We start from the raw sequence: 14,701 nt of genomic DNA, 5'->3' as shown, positions 1-14,701 counted from the left end.
ATAGGAAGTTTGTTTATAATATCTTATAGACATAACTGGCTCGGGGAATTAGGTAGGAAAATAAAGGTCAGTATGCCTGAACTCAGAATCTAAAGATGCATCTTTTAGTGAAGGTGATTTTTACATTTTGTGTTTTAAAATACCACTTTCAGAAAGTAGGTATTTTCTTGCTCAGTCATCCTGTGTGCCTCTGCTGGAATGTTGATTGCCTGTCTGGGTTTTGGATGACAGAAGGCTGGGAAGCAGGAGTGGCTCCAGCTAGTCTAGAGGGGTCAGGAAAGGGCCGAATAGACCTGTGCTGCAATTGGGGAAGGGGGGGAGATTTCCTTGCACCTCAAAGGGCCTGGTCTGCTTCTGACCATGCCGTCTCCACCTCCTGCCAGGAAGTCACACCAGAGAAGGCAGAACTGGTTCTGGCTGGGCATAGACACTCTCTGCCTAAGAGATCAAAGGATTTTGGGAAATAAATATTGGAGCCCAGGCCCCTGAACGTTAGAAGTCTTATGGACCAAGAAGACTGCCAAGAAGAAGAGCTGGAGAAGCTTTTCTGTGTGCTTTGCTGTGCTGGCCTGCAGTGGTTGCTTCTGTCTTGGGCAGTGAAAGGACTGGACTGAACTTTCTGAAATCTAATTTTGGGAGTTTCTCCAAGGACTTGAGGTAGAGGTTGCCTCCTGTTCAAGAAGTCTTAGGGACAGCAAAGACTTCAAGCTCTTATGCCCTCAGCACTGGGGACTGTGTGTTTTGTGCTGCAACAGAAGAAAAAGCAAACCGACGCCGTTTGCGATGCCGCTCTCGACTTCGTGTCCTGTAGGCACCGCAGAGGGCACCATCTCACCGATGACCCCTGCTGACTCTGCCACCGAGCTGCTGCTCGCACCGCGACATGTGGGCATCGAGCTCTGCACCGCCACGCTTCACGACAATGCCTTGATATCACTGACGATGCCGCCCAACAACAAAATCGACGCCGCTGCTTGCACCATGTTTCGGGGGCACCGCTTGTAAAGTTACACGATGCACCGCCCTCATCCTGCACCGCAGCCTTGGCCTACCGACGCTGGCGCCATAACATTCAGTTCTTCAGCTGACGACAGCACTTCAGCAACGACGAAGCAGCTGCTTGCACCGTGACCTGTCAGCAACGCGATGAGCATCGCATCACTTTGCACCGTGACCCTGGTCTCACTGACTATGCCATCTGATGCCGCCACTCAACCGCTGCTCGCACCGCGACCTGAGGGCACCGCACGGCTGCACTACTCACCGCAACACTCGATGCCTGCCAACGCCAGCTCTCCTGACTTCACCAGAGAGGAGTTTGAACGTGTGACTTAGAGGGCCCTGGTGACTCCTGCACCGACCTCCGGAACCGATGCCTGTGGACGCCGTGCTTTTGGAAGCTCAACGAGAGGTCGCCAATGCCCTGCATTTCTAAAAGGTACTGTTTGCTGGTCTTCCCAACACCGTAGCTGGCCTGCGACAGCGCGATCAGCCAGAACTGTTTGGATTTGTTTGTTCACGATGCCGTGATAGCCCCAGACGGAGCAATTGACATCAAGGAACTATTTTGAAGCATATTTTGATAACTGAAGATTTTTAATTACTGTATTGTCGATATTTAACGTTTTTGGTCTTGTCCTAAGTATATAAAAATATTGGATATTTTTCTAAACTGGTGTGGTGTCCTTTTGTAGTGCTTACACTGTATTACTGTTGGTTATGTCCAAATGCTTTACACACTGCCTCTAAGGTAAGCCTGACTGCTCGTGCTAAGCTACCAGGGGGGTGAGCAGAGGTTATTTTAGGAGTGTAACTCCCTTATCCTGACTACAGTTGTGGTTTCTGCCTGGCTTAGGTGCAAGCCCAAGCCAACCAGAAATCCCATTTCTAACATCTAGCCTCCTGGTGATGAGTGCTTGTGTGAGCATTTTTCTGGATTCGGTGGGGATCCATTTGAATGTTTTATGGAGTATGGTGAAGGCCGAAGAGACGGGGTTGATCTGGCGATGAGTCCAGTACAATGCCGAGGTTGCGTGCATGGTCTGTCGGGGTGGGTGGGTTTCCGAGGGTGAAGGGGCCACCAGGTGTTGTCCCAAGCTGAGGGGGTGGAGCCGAGGACAAGGACGTCTGTTTTCTCTGAGTTGAGCTTCAGGCAGCTGTTCTTCATCCAGGTTACGATGGCTTTCATCCCTTCTTGGAAGATGTGCCTGGTGATGTTGGGTTCCTTGGTGAGGGTCAGGATGAGTTGGGTGTTATCGGCATAGGAGACGATGTTGAGCCTGTGGTTTCTGATGATGGTAGCGAGGGGGGCCATGTAGATGTTGAAGAAGGTTGGGCTGAGGGAGTATCCCTGGGGTAATCTGCATCTGGTCTCTGTCGGTTCCGAGAGGTAGGGCGGAAGTCTGACTCTCTGTGCTCTGCCTGTGAGGAATGAGCGTATACATTCTAGGGCCTGTCTTCAGAAGCCAGCGTCATGGAGTAAGGGGGCTAGTGTGCGGATGGAGATGGTGTCAAAGGCTGCTGATAGGTCCAGGAGGATGAGGGCTGCCATTTGGCCCTGGTAGAGGAGGGCACGGATGTCATCAGTTGCAGCGAGGAGGGCGGTCTTGGTGCTGTGGTTGCTGCAGAATCCAGATTGGGAGATGTCCAGGACATTGTTGGCTTCGATAAGATATGCTAGCTGGGTGTTGACAGCCTTTTCGATGACCTTGGCTGCAAAACGTATACCTAGTATTGCCTTTGCAGTGGGAGAGATTTGAAAGAGAGGTCTTTGAAGTGCAAAAGGTCCCTGCCTTCACTGCTGTGGCTCCAGAGTCACTCCAGGGTAAATGCAGGGGGGTATGCATCTCTTTGTGTGGGGACAGGCACAGTTCTATTCAGATGCAAGTGTCAGCTCCTCCCTTCCATCCTGCCCTGTATGGCCCTCAGCCTGGTGATGGCTTATCTGGATGTGAATAGCCCATCAGGTACACCAAAGCGTTCGGTGTGTGTCGCTTTTCTAGAGGGAATGCACAAAGCACAGCTGTCACCTACCCCAGATGTGAATTCAGAGACAGGCAGAGGCACAGAATTGTTAAAGTAAGAAAATGCCAACTTTCTAAAAGTGGTATTTTCAGGCTTACAACTTAAAATCTGACTCCACCATAAGTGAGTCCAGAGACACCAAACTCAGAACATCTATATTTTCCCAATAAAAAATTACACGTATTCAATGTTTAAGGCAATCCCAATGTTGAAATTTGGTAGAGCTATATCTTGCTGCAGTGAAAAATTGATTTAAGAGTTTTCACTACCTTGGCATCTGAAACTTAAAGGTACATGCCCAACATTTTAAGTACACTGCACCCTGCGCTCTGAGCTGCCTAGGGCACACCTTCGGGGTGACATATGTATTAAGAAGGAAGGTTTAGGCCTGGCAAGAGGGTTAACTTGCCAGGTTGAAATGGCAGTTTAAAACTGTATACATAGGCTCTGCAGTGCCAGGCCTTAGATATGTTTAAAGGGCTACTGAAGTGCCCAGTCAGTGCTGCAGGCCCACCAGTAGTATTTCATGTACAGGCTCTGGGCACATATGGTGACTTATAAGTAAATTAAATATGTTGGTTGTGTTTAAGCCAATGTTACCATGTTTAAAGCAGAGAGCACATGCACTTTACCACTGGTCAGCAATGGTAAAGTGCCAAGAGCTCTAAACCCAACAAACACGAGGTCAGCAAAAAGGGGGAGAGGAAGGCATAACATTTGGGGCTGACCCTGAAAAAGGGCCAGGTCCAACAGCCTATATATGTGCCATTATTAAAGAAGAACAGGTATATTCAGAAAGTGAGTTACCAGAAGAATTAGAGAAAGTGACAGAGGGATAATGACGACCATGTTTAAAGTCATAGGTGATGGATTTCAGACCCCCTCAAACCAAGTAAACACAGCTTCTACCATACTCTCACCAACCCTGAATTTTCCAAAAGAACATTTAAGTCTCTTACAACAGGGGCAAGCTCGGACACATGCAATAACATAGTTAAATTTGGCATTACAAACCATAAATGCAAGTATAGTGCCTTGGCAGTTTATATAAAAAAGAGCTCAGTTCAATACTTACAATTTGACCTTAACTCAGAGAACAATTTCTATAACCATATCATATTCCATTTTAAACATTGAAGAAATAGAAAGCACCTTGCCAGTTCTGTCTTTCATTTGTATCACTTCCAAAAACATGTATCATTAGAGTGGTATGAACAAACTACATGTTGCAATCCTTTATCATGAATGGAAATTCCAATTTGAATTCAGTTACTGGACAAAAGATAAACCAACATTCATAAGCACATCTGTGTACGCTAATCCTCTAGGACACTTCTTTGCGAGTCCATCACTTTGCATGGCAGTAACCCTTTGATGCCAGGTTTCACCTGCAAATTGCTGGCAACACTGGCCCCATTCTTTCCTTCTTATATTAGAAATGGGTTACTATCTAATAAGTACAAAGGATAGCTGTTGTACGATGAATTCTGAGTTTACTTATCTATGAACTACTCAAAAAACATTGAAATGTTGTAGTATTTCATTGTATCTCCCTCCAAGAAAGTTGATTGAAGGTTTTTCATGGCCAAAATTATACACAATAAATATGTACTTAGATTATTTGAATAAGCTTACTATGATATTAATGCATAAAGCGGTGTCTTTACCCTCTGTGGCAGAAACCTTTGCTTTGCACACAGCCTAATCTGCATCTGAAATTCAAAGACTCCTGCAGACGCAGTTTCCAACCCATTTTGCAGATCTGTTGCTGATGCTACATTATTTCTCATCTTTGTGGTTACAATTTATATTATGTGCACTAGACTAGGATTTTGATTGTAAAATATATATTTAAAATGTATCATTTGTGGTATAGTGTTCTTGAGTGTGTTATTACTTAATGTAACAGGGTTTGTCCTTGTAACATTGCATGCAATTGATTTGTATCTAGAACATATCTTGCTGAAAGATTGCTCCGTGGGTTAGGTAATAGGTGCAGTACAACTGGTTTTCTGATTCGGTTTGGTAAATTGACTGAATCCGTAATCCCAGGAGGGCCAGTAGGCCTAGAAAACAGACCTATGTGTCTCTAGAAATTCTGGTTAAGTGCTTAAATTCGTCAAGCACTGTGTCCCAATATTCTGTGAATGGACCCTTTCGCAGACTTCTTTTCCTCTCTTTGAAATGTTGTGCCCTCTGCTCGGGCCCATTTTATAACCCCATATCTCTAGTATATCAAAAGTGAAGCAAGGGGGTGTTTCCAGTTTATAGAATTAACTTGCTTAGACAGTATCAGGGAGGGGTCTGAAAATGTTGTAGTAACGTTGTAATTCTTTGGGCTGGGAGCAGGCACAGTAGAAAACAATCTGGGTGCTCTTCAGAAGGGTGTACCGTGATATCTGTTGTATGTATCTATAATATTCATCAATTCCAAAACATATGGACCACATCCACATGCACTGAGTGGCATCATGAACAAGCATCCGGTGCCGCGGGGTATATTGTATGCAACCTATGTGGGTTGAGGTAGTCTTTATGCAGAAGATGAAACTGGGTACATTAAAAGTGCATCTTGAGAGACACCTTATGTGGAAAGTTCTGCACCAGTGATTCTTTCAATTTGTCCCTTCAATGGACTTGTACATATTTCCGGATTGCTTTATACAATCAATAAACTGTCCATCTCCCATGCCCGATTGTGTGCTACATTTGGAAAATTGCATTTCATTCTGGTTCAGTCTAATGGACTTTCCAATACCTTATCAGTGCTTGTCAGATCCTGACACACATCAGGAAGTTACCCCTTCCGAGTGTCAAGAACCATGCACTCTTACCTGTAGACGTGCACTGGTGAGTTTGGCAGAGGCGTTATGAACCAACCTTCCAGCACCCAACCTGAATAACCTGAGCTTCTTAAATCACTAAGGCTATGCGATAGGGTTCAGGGAGGAGGGCCGTAATCCTGGATGCTTGTAGTTGGGTGTTGATGTCGCCCTCCGAGACAACAGCCTTTTATAAGTGTCTAATTCTAGTACACATGCCTACTCTATACACATTAAAGTTTTTCTCTGGAGGAATAAAAGATATTCTCTACCTGCAACTTCTATGTGTTAGACTCAGCGTCCGGGTAGTGCTGTGATGACGTGGGATGAATTTGGAAGGTCGGGTGAGCAGGAATTCAGAAGAGAGGATTTTTCTATCTTCTTGTGCTGTATAAAATAAATGACAAGGTTATTATTACCTTTGTGTTTATCCTGCCTTATGAGTTCTCTAATTTAGGTCCCTTTTAAATAACACTTACTTGCAACTTAGTCCCCAAAAAATGTTCCATCACTAAAGGGAGTTAAACATAAAGGAAGCATATTCTGCTTTTTAACAAACAATGATATTTCCAACTTTGACATAAGTCTTTAAATTCACAATTGCATTTTCCAAGTTCTTTTTCTATTCTTAGTTCAAGTTCAAACTTGCTTTTTTTATCAAGCAAAAGTTCCAAAAATTGTTTCTTGTTTATACTTTATAGCATAAGAAGATTGTTCTGTCTTGCGATGGGCGCCAGAATAAACAAAACTTAGGGGGTAATTAGTATGGCGGGCAGATTGTCACCGCCCGTATGGCATTGGCGATCTGCACGCCAAAAACCACCGCCCGCACTGAAATTTTCCCCAGCCACATTATCATGGCGGGAAGGGGGACACCGGCGGACAGAAAGACTGTCCACAGGTTTTCCGTCCAAGGGTCCACTGGGCGGAAAAGCTGCCAACATGGTGGAGGTGTCTGGGAGACACCGCCATCCATATTAGCATGTCTGCGGGGACATGCCTTTCCATGGCGGCAACGCCGCAACGGAAAAGCAGGCGGTTCACACAATTGGGGGCCCGTAGCGGGCCCCCAGGGATTCTGGGGGGTGGGGGTGCACATGAGGGGTACCTATGGTACCCCCCTGCAGTTTCATGCACAACATGGCAGGCACCGCACTGCGCCTGCCACGTTGTGCATGGAAGTGCACAACATGCCTTCTTGGCATTGCAGCGGGCTGTGCTGAGAGCACTGCCCGCCGCAATGTCAAGAATGCAGGATTGTGGTGGGCGCATCCTAATGTCCCCAATGGCGGGTGGTCCCATTCCACGAAAGGACACCCGCCATCCTAATGACCCCTTAGTACTGAGCTATCTCTTTTTCTCTTTTCCTCTTTTCAGGTTCAAGCAGGAAGATGTCCTATTTCCAGTTTGAGTGCCGGAAGAAGAGAAGATCTGAAGCCGGAATCGTGCTACGCTGAACTCCAGAGAAGCGTCCCTGGAAACGGTGAGTGTTTGTGACTTCAGCGGAAGGTTAAGCACCTTCCAGAAGTCGGGTGTGGCATTCAATAGTAATGCCACACCCAAGATGGCCGCCACGCCGGCGTTCACGTTGCGTACCGCGACGTGCGGCGGATTGCCATTTACTTGTGTGCCAGGATGTTAACTGCAGCACAAGCCTGATCTCAGCACAAACCTGATCTCGTTCTGGAGCAGTTTACTTGTACTGATTGGCACAAACCTGATCTCATTTTGGTGCAGGTTACTTGTATTGATTCGCTTTTCTTTTGCTGTAATACTAAGTGTTGTTGAACACGATTTTTCAACGAAGGCATGTCTTTAACAAAATGCACTTGTACACATTACCAGTGTGACACAAAATAATAAGACAAGCTCATTTATTACTTGAACATCAAAACAGCATTTTTACAGCCTGATAGTTTAACATATATAAATATCACAACATTATAAATAAATATTGGCTAATAAACACAAATACACTCAAATACACATACAGCGCGCTGGTGGCACGGGACAGGTGTGGGTTTTATATTCCAAGCCTCCTGGATTTTTGCAGCTGGTCCTTGCGTGCTGGGATTTTCATGACACCCAGTCTATACATTTACGAAACCACTGTATACATTTTTGTCTCTAGTGCCACTCTGGTATCAGTAATTGCTGCCAAGATCAAGTCCAATTGGTCTGTATCTTTCATGGAGCATGAGATACTTGGGAAGAACCCTCTAGGGCCCTAATTTCCTCCATTGTGTCTTTGGGTGTTGCTCTAGTGAGGTGGTGTATGCCTATGGCTGGTAAAGCCAATGATGCCCGAAGTATTTTCCTGAATGCAGAGCCTAATATTTTGCCATGGATCTGTGAGTGGTGATCCAGGGTGGGAGGTCCACAAGGCACCCCGTTCTCAGATCTCTGCAGATGGGGCCAGCAGAAGCAGCAGCTGAGGGACCCTGCAAGTTGAGCCATAGGTCAGGATCGAAACCTTGGGTGGTACTGGGCCTTGAAGGGTCCCCAGTAAGCCGGAGGATGTACCGCTGACTGGGAAGAAGAACGTGTCCACTAGGGGAGATGACACCAGACTGGAGGTTGGTTTTTGCAAATTTTCAGGAAGGACATTAATCCCATGCTATGTAGTTGTACTAGCCAGGTCTGCAAGCTGTTCTACACTACCCACAACAAAGGTTCAAGAGGAGAGGAAGAGTGGGGAATGAGTCTGGGAGGGTTTATTGGGATCCAGAAGCAAGTGACAAATCCTTCTGTGATTTAATGTTGCGGCAGGGGATATCTGTATTTGGCAAGTAAAAGGCAGTCCCTTTGTGCAGGAAAGCGGGTTTCTGTTGCAGTAACCCCTCCACCTTTTGCCTGACATTTAATGCACTTTGACTTGATGTGCCCTTGGTCCCTGCTATTCAGGTTACCAGGCCCTGTGTTCTTTCCCGTACCTTTGTACCCACAATTGGCAAATCTCTGGCCACAGGTAAGCCCCTTGTAAAAGGTACCATGTGTACCAAGGGCACTGTGACCAGGGAAAGCTTTTAAGGGCTGCATCACCTGTTGTGACACCCTTAGAGGCCCTGTACCTTAACATTGCAGGCTGCGTGTTTTGGTGTAGAGAAAAGTGATAAGTCGACATGGCACACATCCCCATGTGCCATGCCTGCAATCCAGTACCTGTGGCCTATGAAAGCCACCCCTCAAGGCGGGAGCACTAGACCACAGGTGAGGGTACCGTTGTATGAAAACTGTACATCTACACAGTCTAAGTCCACTCTTAGCCATTGTGAGTGCAGTAAAGCCATGAAGACTATATGGTCTGAGAGTTGCTTATTATGAACGCCACAGCTCCATAATGGCTGTATTGAAAACTGGGAAGTTTGATAGGAAACATCTCTGCACAATAAACCCACACTAGCATCGATGTGGCATTTAATGTAAAATGCACTCCGAGGGTATCTTAGAGATGCCCCCTGAAAAACAATCAGCCCTGGTGTGGTTATTGAATGGCTGCCCACCATTTGCCACCACCAGACAGGTTTCTGGACCCCTGGGTAGAGTGACTCCGCTCTCTGGGTCCAGGAACAAAGCCCATCCTGGGCAGAGGTGTCATGCCTCGTCCCCCAAGATGGGCTGGGTCCACAACGGGGAAGCTTCAAAGGCCTGCCAGCTTTGTAAGTGGTCCCTGCATTTTGCTGCCCTAAGCAACTGTCTCCCACCAGTTCTGACCCCTCTCTTTGGGCGGAAGAATCAGCAGGAAAACCAAGTTAGGAGAAGAGGTGTGCCCACTCTTGCCGACCCCACCCCTCAGGTGGGGTAGGCGAGGGGAAGCACACATCTCAGTCTCCTCCATCTTGAAGATGAGGGGACCCAGCCAATCAGAGATAGGCTCAAGTTCCCCCCACTCGAGGATGGCATAACCTACTCATCACAAAGAAGGAACTTATTGGTCCCAACTTGCACACCCCTAGTACGCCCCTGAATATAGTATTTAGGGGGACCCTGCACCTTGCTTCCCTAGATTCCTGCAACCTATGAAGAAGAAGGAGGAAAGAAGTCGCACAACAGAGGACACTGTAGAGAAGAACTGACTTGGCCCCAGCCCCACCAGCCCTTCTGCAGTTTCCAGAGATTCTGCACCAAAAGTTGATTTGTTCTGCAGCCAGTGACCTCCAAAACCTCTGGGAGGACTGGCTGGCTTCAACAAAGACTAGATCTCCTGCGAACGACAGCTCTGTTCAGAGAAACTCCAAAAATATACTGTAAGCATGCTGAGGATGAAGAAACTCTACACTTGGAACTACCACTGCACCAGTCACCTACGGCCCGAGTCCAAGTGGCCCAAAGTCCCAGTGAGGTCCCACAGTACTCCAAAGACTGTGGGTTGACCCCTCCTGGACTCCCGGATGTCGTTTGCAGCCTCTACACGGAGACCCCGCAACAGGAAGTTGCCCGGTAAGGTGAAATCCAACCTCAAAATGCACCCGTGCATCCGGCCGCGCTGCGTCCTGGAGAAGAGGACCTGAGGTGCACCTACATCTCTGAGCCCACCAACTTTCCTGACCAGCTGTTGGTTCCTCCCGAAAGACTTCCTTGACAGAGCCTGCAGACAAAATACAAAACCGGCCACCCCCATAGGATTGCTTTGGGCTTTCGACATCTCCTAATCACCCTACACCTGGCCGCCCCTGCACCGCTGGTGGTGTTGACTTGGTGCTGACCAGGGACCCCCTTTGCCTGGACCTTACCCCTAGGAGCTTGGCTCTCAAGACTTAGTGGCCTGCCCATGAGCAGTCCCCAACCGAGGTGCCCAATTGGCTAACATTGGGCCCCTGCACTCTGCAACCGGCCGTCCCAGTACTGCTGGTGGGGCAATATGAGTGTCCAAATGGACCTCAGGGAGCCTTGGTCCTAACCCCCAAAAGTCATACTTGTAAGTTGTTTACTTACCTGTAAACCGTTAACACCCTATTTCCCATAGGAACCAATGTTACAAGTTTCTGTTCCTAAAAATGTGTTGACCTGTGTTTTGTATGGAACAAAAGTAACTGTATTTCAAACCTGAAAAAGTCTTACTTACCATTGTATTGTAGGATCCACTGTGTGATATCTAGCCTTATCACCCAGAGTAGTCAATGTAATCCAAAAGTAACGCAAAAGTAATCAAAAGTAATTTCTAAGTAATTGAGACTGTTTTCAAAGCATATACAAACCTGTAACGATTGTAAATCCATTCCCAATTGCATTACCTTGAAAAGTTTTACAATTACAAGCACATTTTACCTACCTGTACCAAGTCCTGCTTGGTTCTAGAAATAAAACCCATTTGGTCTGGAGTCTGTCTCTGAGTGTGTGTAATCACTCCTTGATTGAGAGAATACAACAAATGCTTAACACACCCTCCCTATGAGCCTAACTGCTTGCCCACACTACCACAAAGAGAGCTGCTAGTGCTTATCTAACTGAGCCTCTGCTATACCTCGGGGATCCCCTGGACTCTGTGCACACTATAGCTTACTTTGGCATGGTATATACAGAGCCAACTTCCTACTCTCTGCCAGGGAATGTGCTAATCACAACAGTTTCAGTTTTTATATTGATCTTCCATACCCTGGCTCACTGATGTTTTGCCAGCGAGTGCCGCTGAAGCGGATCATACTGCTGACATCATTCCAACTGTGCCCTGCTCTGGCCTGGGTCCAGTGCCCAGCGTAGATATCCCTAAGGTGACGATCTGCCCCTTGGCTAAGTAATTTAATGGAGGGCTGTAGGAAGAAGACAACAGTAAGCCCTCTGAAGAAGCTGGTGTCCCAAGTTGTCCATCAGTGCTCTGTTAGTATGCACATCCACAGTCGAACAGGGGGCGGATCATCACGTGGACTTCCTGGCTAGCCTCTGGCAGGGCCGTCAGCCTGAGCCCCTGCAGTTAAATGCTGAAGTCTTAGTTATTTGTGGTTGAGCCAAGTCCTCTCAATGTTTTTCAAGTGAGGTTATGGGTGTAGTGTCTTGTGATATTTTATAACAAACCTCTTTTGGCTTCTAACCGACTCCGTAGAGCTGTGACGTAGGCATCAGAGCACAATGCCACAAAAGCGTGTTTTAGAATGTTGAGTTTGCAGTTACACAGCAGAAAAAAGACATGTAATACTAAGCTTTGTGTGTGTCCTGGTCATTGGCCAGGCTTAGAAGATGCTACAAATGGTGACGAAATAGGGGAGAAGTAAACTGAAAAATGACTGTTGTCGCCCAGGGAGTTTGCAGTGGTCTAAACAAACTGTTCGTGTGTGCCGCTTGTATCGCTGTCAAAGAATGGAATCGACGCTTCATGCCATAGAGTCAAAGCTCAAATCCAGCCTCTGTAAAGCAGGTGAAGACAATGGAAGCGTTGCAGAGAAGTTACATGTTGATGCTCGAGAACCTGATGGTCAAGCCACATATAAAGGTACTACGCTGACACACAAGATAACACTGTACAATATACAGAGTATTTAATGTTAAAAACTGATTCAACCTGGTTTAAGATATGCAGCCGCTGATAATCATAACTTACAAAGACTCTACTGATTAGGAACTCAATTTTAAACTTTGTCTAGCCAAGGTCATTCACTGGATGAGCAACAACCACTTCAGGTGCAACACCGACAAAACAGATTTTATAATGGGAAAAGACAATCCCTTCCAGCCGAATGTTTGGTGGCCAGAGGGAACAACACCATCACCTACCACTGTGAAAGTGGCAAAAAACATAGGAGTAGATTAAGCTAAAGGAGGTGAAGAACCGTTGCACTCCAATTAGTTTGATAAAAAGTGAAACCAAGTGAGACAGTGGGGAGGTGCAGTCATGAAAACCTTCCTGGGTTTTAAGGTATAAGTTAAGACTGGGTAAGCGTTATCCCAACTGTGGGTAACGTCTCCTGATCGCACTCTGAAGTAATAGTTCAATAAAGTTTTCCCAATTCAAAATAAACTTCAAATAATTCAACAATGGTTTTTGTGGTTTTTCTGAGTTTATTGTTTAATTTTTTCAGTTCATCATGTTTTTTTCGGATTGTGTGCCCAATGCATTTCGGGACGGAGCCCTTCATCAGGGGTCTTTTAAATTTCTGAAAGAAGTAGAATACACAGCTAATATAATAGGTGACATTTACATAAACAACACGAACCATGTAAATGTGGACTCTCAAAACAACAGTTGAATAGTATAGAATCCAGGCTGCAAGCACAATGATATATGCTAGGTGTCGAAACGTATGGTGCTGGTGTATTATGAACGTGGTAATGTGAAACCATAAATGAACAAGTAAACAGTTCTGTCAGGCCATGACTCCATGTGATATTTGGATCAAATAACGGTGGAAAAGTGTGAGTTGGAACGGTGCAACTAATGGCGTGCAACATCCGAGGTGCGTATGATCAGCCAAAACACGTGATCCCGTAAAACATTGAATTTAAAGTAGAACAGCTTACATAAAAAATGCGGGGTCCAAACGTAGCCCCTATTGATAATCTGGTATGGATATTTTCGAACCTAAAAGAGGATAGTGAAAAAGCGTTTAAGTGAAACATGCACAGAAAGTGCAATACAATAAAGTGAGCCCCGCAATTGAGTGAACTTACAGGTGTCCGGGTAGATGGCGGGCGTTCTTCCGGAAAAAGAGCTGTAGACATAAGGTGAATGTATTGAGTACAGATCAAGGAATAGTATGCAATCAGGCGTGAAGTAACAGGCGAAGCCTGGATTCAACACTTACATTTGCAGACGTCAATGTTTTACGGGATCACTTGTACTTCTTCTCTACGTATGTCGGTCCACTCCGCCCGGGCCCATGCCTGAAGAGAGAATGTCCACCCCCGTACTCCAGGCGGGTCACCCGCCTTCCATCGCCTCGTGAGGAGGCGCTTTGCCACCACCATCCCCAGATCTAAGAAACAAGACGGCGCCTTTTCTTTGGGTGGTCTCCTGAACTGGTGCAAAATGTATTCAGGCCAATCAAAGAGTATAATGCGACCGGTGCATTTCCTAAGTAACTCTCTGACTGTACCCCAGTAAGTGTCCAGGCTAGGACAGCTCCACAAAAGGTGAAGGAGTCCCGCACATATCTCACCGCACCTAGGGCAGGACGCATCTGAGCGATGGAAGTACTTATTGATCAGCTCAGGCGTGAGATAGGCTCTGTGAACAACATAAAGTTGTATCTGGCGAAAGCGCATATTTCTGGGGATGCATACCGGACTTTTAAGTATTCTCTCCCACTCCTTATCAGAGCGCAACCTTCCTATATCTCGCTCCCATTTACCTCTAAGGGGGGCCAAACTAGTCTCTGTGTGTATCCGTAGTGACGCAGCAAACCAATGGACCAGATGTTTGCCCCTCCCCATGACATGGAGGTACTGCATGGTTAAGTGCTGGTCAGGCTCAATCGCCACATCCCACCACCTGGCCGCTAGCTTTGCCACGAGAGAGCGGTGTAGCAGGAACCCCCCGGGAGGAAGCCCATCCTCAGAGACCATCGTCTCATAAGCCACTAGTGCTCTATATCTATAGAGGTTGCCTAGTGTCTGGACTTCTGCCTCCCTCCACTGCTCTAACATGGGACGTGTGAGGACCCCCTCACCACCGGAGAACCCTCCAGAGGTATAGTGGGAGCGTACGGAAGCACCTTTCATGTGAGGAACAGGCTCTGCGAAAACATTTATATGCCACTGCCAGCAGCGGAGTGGGGCGCTCAGGCGCCGCCAGTGGGTGAAAAAGTTTTGTGACACGTTCAGGCGTGGGCAGAAATAACTTCACCAGTGCCAGTGAGGCCGGGAAAAATAGAGGCAAATTAACAAAATAGTACAGGAGTCGGGGGAGCATGACCATTTTAGCC

The 14,701-nt window shown here is 46.6% G+C and overlaps 1 long non-coding RNA gene across 1 annotated transcript in view; it reads right to left on the bottom strand.

Moving 5' to 3' along the window:
* LOC144821432 (uncharacterized) overlaps nt 1–14,701 on the bottom strand; it is a 181,433-nt gene that overhangs the window by 53,951 nt on the left and 112,781 nt on the right. Inside the window, exon 2 of the long non-coding RNA XR_013608348.1 lies at nt 6,119–6,233. This is a non-coding gene — a long non-coding RNA (uncharacterized LOC144821432). The remainder of the gene's footprint in view (nt 1–6,118; nt 6,234–14,701) is intronic.

This window comes from Lissotriton helveticus, chromosome 2_2 (assembly GCF_964261635.1).
Source record: "Lissotriton helveticus chromosome 2_2, aLisHel1.1, whole genome shotgun sequence".
Lineage (NCBI taxonomy): Eukaryota > Metazoa > Chordata > Amphibia > Caudata > Salamandridae > Lissotriton > Lissotriton helveticus.
The sequence above is the reverse complement of the archived record's forward strand: the minus strand, read 5'-3'. Positions and strand labels throughout refer to the sequence as shown.